The 8883-nt window shown below is 38.7% G+C and overlaps 1 long non-coding RNA gene across 2 annotated transcripts in view; it reads left to right on the top strand.

Annotated features, from left to right (window-relative positions):
* The window catches only part of LOC111259913 (uncharacterized), a 3108-nt gene extending 609 nt beyond the window's left edge, over positions 1 to 2499 (top strand). The window contains exons 1-2 of one of the 2 annotated variants that reach the window (XR_002679912.1): positions 423 to 558; positions 2201 to 2499. This is a non-coding gene — a long non-coding RNA (uncharacterized LOC111259913). Of the gene's footprint in view, positions 1 to 422; positions 559 to 2200 lie in introns of those variants that run through there. The other variant, XR_015310787.1, reaches the window with a different exon arrangement.
* Positions 2500 to 8883: the final 6384 nt, after the last annotated feature.

Here is an 8883-nt window from a genome sequence, read left to right as displayed (position 1 = left end):
TATAGCGCATATAGAACACCCGCGTTCCTTAATGCAATGCTGGGTCATTAACTGTATTTGGTGGGCTATTTCTGAACGCGACTCTTTTATGTTTACTTCGATTTGTTTGTGCCCTTCATTATTATTTCTTTAATACGTAATTTGACCGCCTTGTTGGTCCTTGTTTATGTTCATCATTTAAAACATATTAAAATATGCCTCAGATGATGAATTTGAGACACTGCAGAACATGCCACCGAATCTTAGCTTACGCCGCAAAACACATTCAGACTAAATCGATATTTGTACGAGGCATTTCTTCGAAAGGACCTCGAAAATTGACTGGCGCATTATTCAAATAGAAAACCATAACGCGCGTTTCAAAAGCGCGTCAAATTCAAATTGTTATGACAGCTTATTCATGTTGTTCTGTGGATAGAACGTACGCCGTAGTGTTCTAGCTAGCTTGGTATACATACATACATACATATATATGTATGAAACATAATGGAGCTATGTACTTCTTAGAATCATTGGCACCAAATACGGAAAAGACTGCTAGAACTCTAGGCCTGTAAGGTAATGTGTCATGTTTTTGCCCTATGGCATACAATGTTAAGTTGTAATTCCAATAGTCAGCGTACACGAAGTAAGCTTATATAATGATATCTTGAAGAGGAAGACTTTATTAGTTAATTTAATTGGTTAGCTGTTAATTAAAGCGATAGGATATGATACACCGCAACAGTGTTTAGGCAGAAAGGGTACCTCTTTTGAAGCAGCGCGACAATACATGTGCATGTCTAAGTATCGCTACATTGTCGTAAATGTTACCGACTTTGGATTTTACCCTTTTAGACCCTATAAGTGCTGCTGCTGCTACTATATATGCCCGGACTGCAGTAGGCAGTGACTGCCTTTCCTATATTAGTTATCGTTGTTGTATTTGTATTTGCTAATGTAATTGATGCAGTGACACGTTAGAAAACTTTCCTTTGCAAACAACTCACGCGGCGCGGTGTGCGACCGGAAGCGATGAACAGTTGTTACTGTGAGCCCAACTCGCTTTCAGCTGGGGGTAGATTAGTTGTAGCATGGTGATGCTGGCGAGGGCGACCGTTGTAACGATCGTGATAATGATATTTTTCTTATTTTCTTAGTCGTTAGAACGGCAACCTCTATTTGCACTTTCATATCGGCTGTGACCAAGGGCTGGCTACTAGCACTTGCAGGTGGGCTTCTTTCTCTGGTATTAGCGAACAAACGTCGCCCAACGTTAATAAATTAGGCCTTGGCCTAGGATTAACGAAGGAACCGTGAATTCGTTTGATTGCTTGACCTCGCGGCGTTTAGATCAGGGAGTTAGTTACCCAACGTACTACTGGTTACTGCAGCACTGTGGACATTAACAATGCTTGGGTCACGGACCCATAGACAAGAGGACTACGCTGAAGTCACTTGTCTTATAACACTATCCAATGTGCTTGCCGCTGTAGATGTTGGTTCTGCTTTTGTTTTTTGGACAAGAGTCGCCATTTGTTCCCACTTCTTTCCACAACAATACCCTAATAAGATACCTTAAGAAAAAATCGCTTACTTCATTTTTCTAGATGCATATTTTTTTTACGTGCATACATTTTATGCATATAGAGATCTTACTACGAATTTTCATCAGTCCGAAATTTCCGTTTTTACTACAAACATCTATGGTGGTTGACCAACTTTTGTGAATTTTAGTGTGTGGAATTTTAGTGAAACTTTTTTGTCGAGTTGTTGAGGACATTGAGATGAATTGGGAAGTATACATTTTCTGGTGGTACACTGTGGCTGAGGCCATAGCTCTGACGTTGTGTGAGAAAGAATTGACAACGTTTACTATTTCTAAAAGACTAACTAGCTAAAAAATCCTTTGCACTTTATATACGTATTTATGCTTCATTAATTTCAAATAATTTCTCATTCACTGTGTATTTATTGGTAAAATTTTAGCTTATAATGATATTAAATTAATAATTAAAGCAATGTGTTCCACTTGTTCCTTTTTAATTGAAATTTAGAAAAATAAGAAGCCTAAAACTTTTAGCAGGGAAATATTTCATATATGGAGACGTAAAGCTACATAAATAATCTCTATATACGGAAACCGCGAGAGCCCTATGACAAATATTTTGGGGGTCGAAATGGTATAAATCTTTAACAAAAGAAAATTCAAATTTTTCAGATGTCTAAAATAAGTTCAAGGAAATGGCTTTAGGCTTTTCATTAATTTCCTGAAATTATTCACTGAAGTTTCTTAGAAACGCATACTTCTCAAGCCTACGAGGATACGACTAGCATCCCATAAGCAAGGCTAATGGCTCCCAACATATTTCGGCGAAATATAAAGAAATTATTATGTTTTTTTCTTCGATCTACATATGTAACACAAACTGAATTTTTTTCTGTTACCGTCATATGTAACAGAGTTTTATTTGGTTTTAATGTCTATCAGAGAATAAATCATCGTGAAAGAAACTAGAATATGTGTTGAATCTTTCAAAGACTTTCCGCCAATAATAGTAGAATAGTTGTAATAACTATCTTACTAAACATTAACTACATCTTGGCATTAAGACACTGGATGTTAGTAGTTTCCAATGAAGCGCGAATTTCAAAAATGTTATCTCTCTTGAACTACAATTTGAAGTGTCTGTGTTATTGTATATTTGCGGAACATGAGTAATTGTTTTGCCGCAAGAACTTTTCGCTTTATACATTTAATATTTGCCTTTCTCCACTCGTCTACATTTCACTCAATGCGCACTTTTTTAAATATTTTAAGTTAAAGTTGAGCATTTGGAAAAGCTTTCGTACTACGGACCGAGGGTGTCTTCCTTCCTTAATTAGCTGTGTGACACTTATGTCTGGTTATTATCGGAAAGTTATTGCCCTTAATATTTTTAGAGATACAGAATGTTCATACGTTTTGACCGCTTCAATCGCGTGAAGTTTGTATTCTATTTTGGAACTCGAATCAATTTCGTTGCCTTACGGTACCACGGTATATTTGTCTATTAATTGTCTAACTAGGTATAAGTGCCATTACCAAGCATATAGTTCGTACAATACGCCAAATTTCTTGGCATACTCTGACAACTATTTCACCACAGCTTACTGCCCTGCTGGCGCTGGTCGCCGCAGAAGTGTCGCCAACTTCGCTGGCGAGCTCACCAAGAGCTGATGTGACACTAGGGGCAAAAAGTAATGTTTCGTACAGCCCGCTCTTGTCAAGTTTATTCTACGCTAAAAAAAAACTCGATGAAGCGGATGTTTTTCAAGTAGCTGAATCGAGGTACGGTTATGGTGGAGGGCATCACGGTCACAAACAATACGGAGGTCATGGTAGACAAGAGGCTCGCCGTTACTATGGAGGACAACGGCATCATGGACATTATGGCGGACATCATCGGAACGACGGGCGAGATTACAAAAATCACCATGACCATCATGGAAGGCATGGCAACAGACATGGCGGTCATCGGCACAATCGGTATCACAACAACCACCGAGGAAATTACCACCACGGACATGAAGGCGGAAGACATCGTTATGGAAATCATCATGGTGAACGAGGTAAAGAGGGGGGTCACTACGGGAACAATCATTACAAAAATCGCGGACATCGAAATCACGGTCACAGGAATGTGTATCACAAAGAGGATTCAGCTCATCACAGCAGATATTATGACGATTATCATGATGGAGACCATCGCCGGAAGTATCGCGATCATCATAGACACCATGATAGACACGGCGGAGGCGAGCGGCACGGTCATCACCATCGACAACACCACGGACGGTATCGCCACGGCGATGACTACCACCGGCATGGTGGAGGCCATCACAAGAACCATCATGGTGAACATGGACGTCAGGGACACGAGCACCATCGCGAACATGGACAGCACCGTCGTCATGGAGGAGGACATCATAGAGGATCATATCATCATAATGGCGGACACCACCACCAACAGGGGCATCATCGCCATGGTCGCCACGGATACCACTAGTCAACTCTAAAATAGTTATACTCCTCCACGTAGAGAACCCTGTTTTTCAGCTATTGTTTTTTGCGTAACACCAACGCTTTCTTTGCCCAAGGAAATGTTATTGTCTTGTTAAATATTATTACTAGCATAACACAAGTGGCTCTTCATGTCCTTGTCGTTAATGAATGCTTTGCTATAATTCTAGTCGTAAGGTTATTTCTTATGAAATTGTTCTTGTATACAGGCTATATACTTACATATAATAATGATGTTGTTCTCGTCTACGATATACGAAATCTATGCTTTTACATACATTAACTTTTTCATATCTGGCCTCAAAATGTATCATCACCACCACTTAGGTCATATTGTGTATTCTTGCATGAAAAACTTTTATGTAGCGAGGACCCCTGCGTGTTCTGTGTATAAAGTTACTGTTTAGAAGAAGTTAAGCGTTTTATATCAGGAAATACATAGCAATTTTTTGTAGCTTAGTCAAATTAAGCTATTCAAGGGACACTCTGAGATGTTTTATGCCCGGTATTTAAACCGTTAGGTACTATCACATACATGCGGCCGGCTCCCAACGTGAAATCAAGTGAGCGATATTTTGGAACTGGGCAATTCCTATCTATGTAGAAATTAGGCTCTACCAAGCTCTTAAATGTTCATTACGAATGTTGAACAAGATGCGAACAAATAATTTATTCTTTATTAAACAGTTTCTTAAAAACGAATGTAGCCAAACGAAAGGCCTTTGAAGCTATCGTAACATAACGAGACATAGAAACAATCTTCCAGTGCCTGAGAACTCTGAAGAGACCCGATAAATTCTAAAAGCACCTTATGAAATGAATAATACAAATTCTAGCGTTTCTTTGCTGAATAGAAAATACCACATTTTTTATACTTGTGACAATGAGTGATTATGTTACATATCGTCGGTTATTGCTCATGACCTCTCTCTCTCTCTCTCTCTCTCTTTTTTTTTTTTTTTTTTTATATATATATATATATGTCGTCTTGCGAAAAAATAGCTGGTTTCTCTTTAGCCATCTATTTTTTTGGCAAGCCATGTTTTGCGTTGTTGATCGGTGTTGAAGGCAGACTCCGAAAATGATTGCCTAATGAATAGAAAAAGCCTAAATCTGTCGATGCGAGATCCAAAGTATGGAAGGTGTAACGAAAGTTTTCACTGGAAGTCCAGGAGGGCAGCTTTGACGATGTTTGCCGAGTGTGGCTCCGCGTTGCTATGAAGTAGGATAACTTAGCCTCGTCTGACGGGTATCTACTTGGAATAACTTGGTTGATTCGATGCAATTAGGCTAAGTAAACGTACTAGACACCTCTCTGGTTTGCAAGAACCAATTCCCATTGAATTAGCCCTTGCAATCCCACCAAAAGCAAAGAATAACCTTTTTTAGATTAGGATGTAATTGGACTTTAACTCTTGGCTTCTTTCCTGGAGCCGTATATTCCGATCTCTGGTTGTTGATGTACAGACAGCACTTCTCATCATCAGCGATAACTCTGTGTGAAAAATCGGTCATGGTGGTCTCGTGACGCTCGATACCGTGGAGTTGTTGAGATACATCGTGAACGCATAGCTTTCTTGTTGCATTCAGAAAGTACCCAGATTCCAAATTTCTGTACGAACTCAAAAGAATTGAGACGGCTAACTACGGTTTCGTTACTTTAGCTCATCTTCTCAGCCAATTCTTAGGTTCTTCGTTAGGACCTCTTTCGTTTAAAAAGGTTTTTAGACGACAATCATCAAAAGCAGAAGGTCAGCTAAAGCGAGGTTTCGGATACCACTTTCAAACGTGGCGAACCCTCTTAAGCAGTTACTTCAGCGGTAGCGTCGCTATCGTACACAAAACAAATAGCTCAAGCTATACTGGCAGCGTTTTAGCCTTAACGACATACGTCATGCAAAAGAGGTCGAGAACGCATCTTACACGTAAAACGGCTATATTTGAGGAGTTCCTTAGAACTCAACACCATCACCAGAAAAGCAGGCGCTTTTAAACGATATTTTAGACGTTAACAACAACTAAGCTAAGCGGAAAAAAGGGCTTTTGAAAAAATCATCGGATCAATTTGCTGCACTTTGTTAGAAATTGCAGTGCACTGTCAGACACAATTAGAATTAATAAGTAAAGGTTTTCAGAAATTCTTTATAATTAACACAAATGATTTATATGACTAAGCAACGCTTTTTGGCACTTCTAAGCTGGGAGAAACAATAAAAATACCCCTTCCTGATTCGGACAACAGTTTATTTATAAACGGTAACCAAACAGTAATGAACCTTGTTTTTCTTTGTAATGTCAGCTCAAGACCACCTGTATTTTACAGGTCATAATTATATTTTTTGTCTGCTTGTCCAAGTGCTATTCATGTATAGCGGTAATTGTTTTCGATGGCACAATTGGCACGTTAAGGTGTGTCCGAGTTAGTTAACGCTTTCCATTTGTTAAGAATTTGTGACAGTTATCCGTCGATCGAATTTTTTTATACAAAGTAAGGCTTTAGATTTTATGTACTTATATAATTTTCGAGATCTACAGAAATGCCTTTGATAGCATTATACTTGTTACAAATTTTCGTTGAATCCAATCAGGTGTTTTAATGTGTTTTCCGCATCCAGGCATTAAGGAATCACAGGACTTATAATTACACATAAAAAGCGAGGCACAGTTAGTGACCTCGTGGACCGCCAGCTAACAGTGATCAAAACATTAGAAACTATAGGTTACTCTACCTAAATTGTTTTAACATATCACGTATCCATACCAGAAGCGGATCCAGAGGAATACAAAGAGACGATAATCATTGACGTTTGTGCCCATCTTGGGCCGGTTCAGTTTGTTATAGATTTTATATGATACGCCACAAATACGCATTCCTGCTCTAATTTGTGCTGTATAACTCAGAGTTAGTCGTTAAAGTGTTCCCACGCTCGACTGTGCAGAGGAAATTATGCTACATTGAACTCTAACCTGAAGGAAATTCATCAGTAAATGTTCTTCAGCAACTTCGAAGGTGTGAATAATGTATACGAAGACTTAAGCTCATTAACTCACCAGTTGAATAACGAACAGGCCCCATTCAAACGAAAACGACGGTCACAGAATAACGAATATATGACTTACATCAATTACTAAAAATGAAGTTTCCACAATTACGTTTACAAAAGAATAGCTATTGATGTCTCATAAGGTTCTATTAGACGCCCAAATGGAACGTCAATAGCGGGCAAGCGCGGGAAAGCGTACACACTTAGTGCTTTCCTCGAAGCTACAAATCTTATTAAGTAATTTATATTATAAGTACAATCTTCGCTGCAATTTGATGAGTCATCTAAGGAAAGTCTCTCAGGGTGCGTTCGTTCTTCGGTGTAGGTGATCAACTGATAGACTGAGTTCAAGTTATCTCAACGCGTTAGGAACATCAATGGAAAATATTCAGGCACCGTCAGGGAAACAGTCTTGAAACATTCATGTATATTGTTTATACAAATCCTATAATTTATCGATCGCCTCGCTTATGATGTAAAAGACCATACACATGATGTAAAAGATTTTGTACTTTATGCACTGAAGGCTCCATTGCGTGTACTCGATCGACGCACTAAGCCTACAAACAATCACAACTATCTACAATCTATGGGTTGCCGCAGCAGTCAATCTAAGATACGCAGAACATTCTATATGTACGCAGAACAGATATAGTTATTCACAGAGCACGCCACTTTAATTGGATCATACGATCATATTTCTTTTAAAATATCTGACTTCGTACATAAAAGTAGTCAAACTATGCGCCACGATATACGCAGCGTCTGTATGCTATCCAAATCAGGCAAGTGTGCTAAAAGCTTGAGGAAGTCGGAAATGTACACGTGAAACGCGCTACCTTAAAATGACAACGTAGAAAAAAGCTAGAAATCCTCTCAATGCTCATTGGTCTCAAAGCTATAGGTAGGCAGACGTTCGAAACCTCTAGGTCTGGAAGCAGCAAAATACGATACAATCGAAACAACTACGAGGTCTTACAATAAAGGTGTTACCTAGATGCGTCACTAAAAAGCGTTGTGTAGATAACCCCTTCCCATAAAGACTTCCTCGTGGGCTGCGCGAACAATTATAAGACAGTACGACATACGTGTTATTTTTTTTATAAGTTAAAGCTATTTTTTTATTATGTGTGTATGAAAGCATATAACGCGCTTAACAGAAGAGTAAAAACGGCAGTTTTTTTTTTTTTCGCAACTTACCAAGATAGTGGACTGCAAGGGATCCGCGTGGAATCCTTCTATATTATAGCGTTCTTCTAAGATAGTTATGGCTAAGCTTATGTAAGAAAAGGAAAACAACAGCTGAGCAATTTGCGACACACCTATTGAATTATATTTTAGGCATAGCACATGTTTCAGAAACTAGCCAGAATACATAATTACCTTTTTTAAAGGAATATGCAAAGACCGATCAACCAGATCTTCTTTTTAATATGTGATATTCAGGTCTGATAAGCATAGAACGAGACATAATTTTGATCGGATATGGGACAACTTATTTGTCGCTCATGATTGGGCCTTCTTTCGCTTGATGTCGTTTTTTATTCAAATGCTCTGAACAGCTTACAGTGAGCGTAATATGAAAATATCATATCTCTTGCGTGACGTATTCGTAATAGTTATCTACAACAGCAACATTAGGTTTAGGCCACTGTGTCTTAAGCTTCAGGCAACTCGACCCAGAAATGTATACTAGATCCCTGCGAGTGAGCCCACTCGCCCCCTTACAGGAAGTCACAAAGATTATTTTACTTTTAAATAATAAATTTTATTAAACAGTACATCATGATGTCAGAA

The sequence above is a fragment of the Varroa jacobsoni genome, unplaced genomic scaffold, assembly GCF_002532875.2.
Source record: "Varroa jacobsoni isolate VJ856 unplaced genomic scaffold, vjacob_1.0 scaffold_383, whole genome shotgun sequence".
NCBI classification, from domain to species: domain Eukaryota; kingdom Metazoa; phylum Arthropoda; class Arachnida; order Mesostigmata; family Varroidae; genus Varroa; species Varroa jacobsoni.
This window is presented reverse-complemented; position numbering and strand designations above follow the sequence as displayed.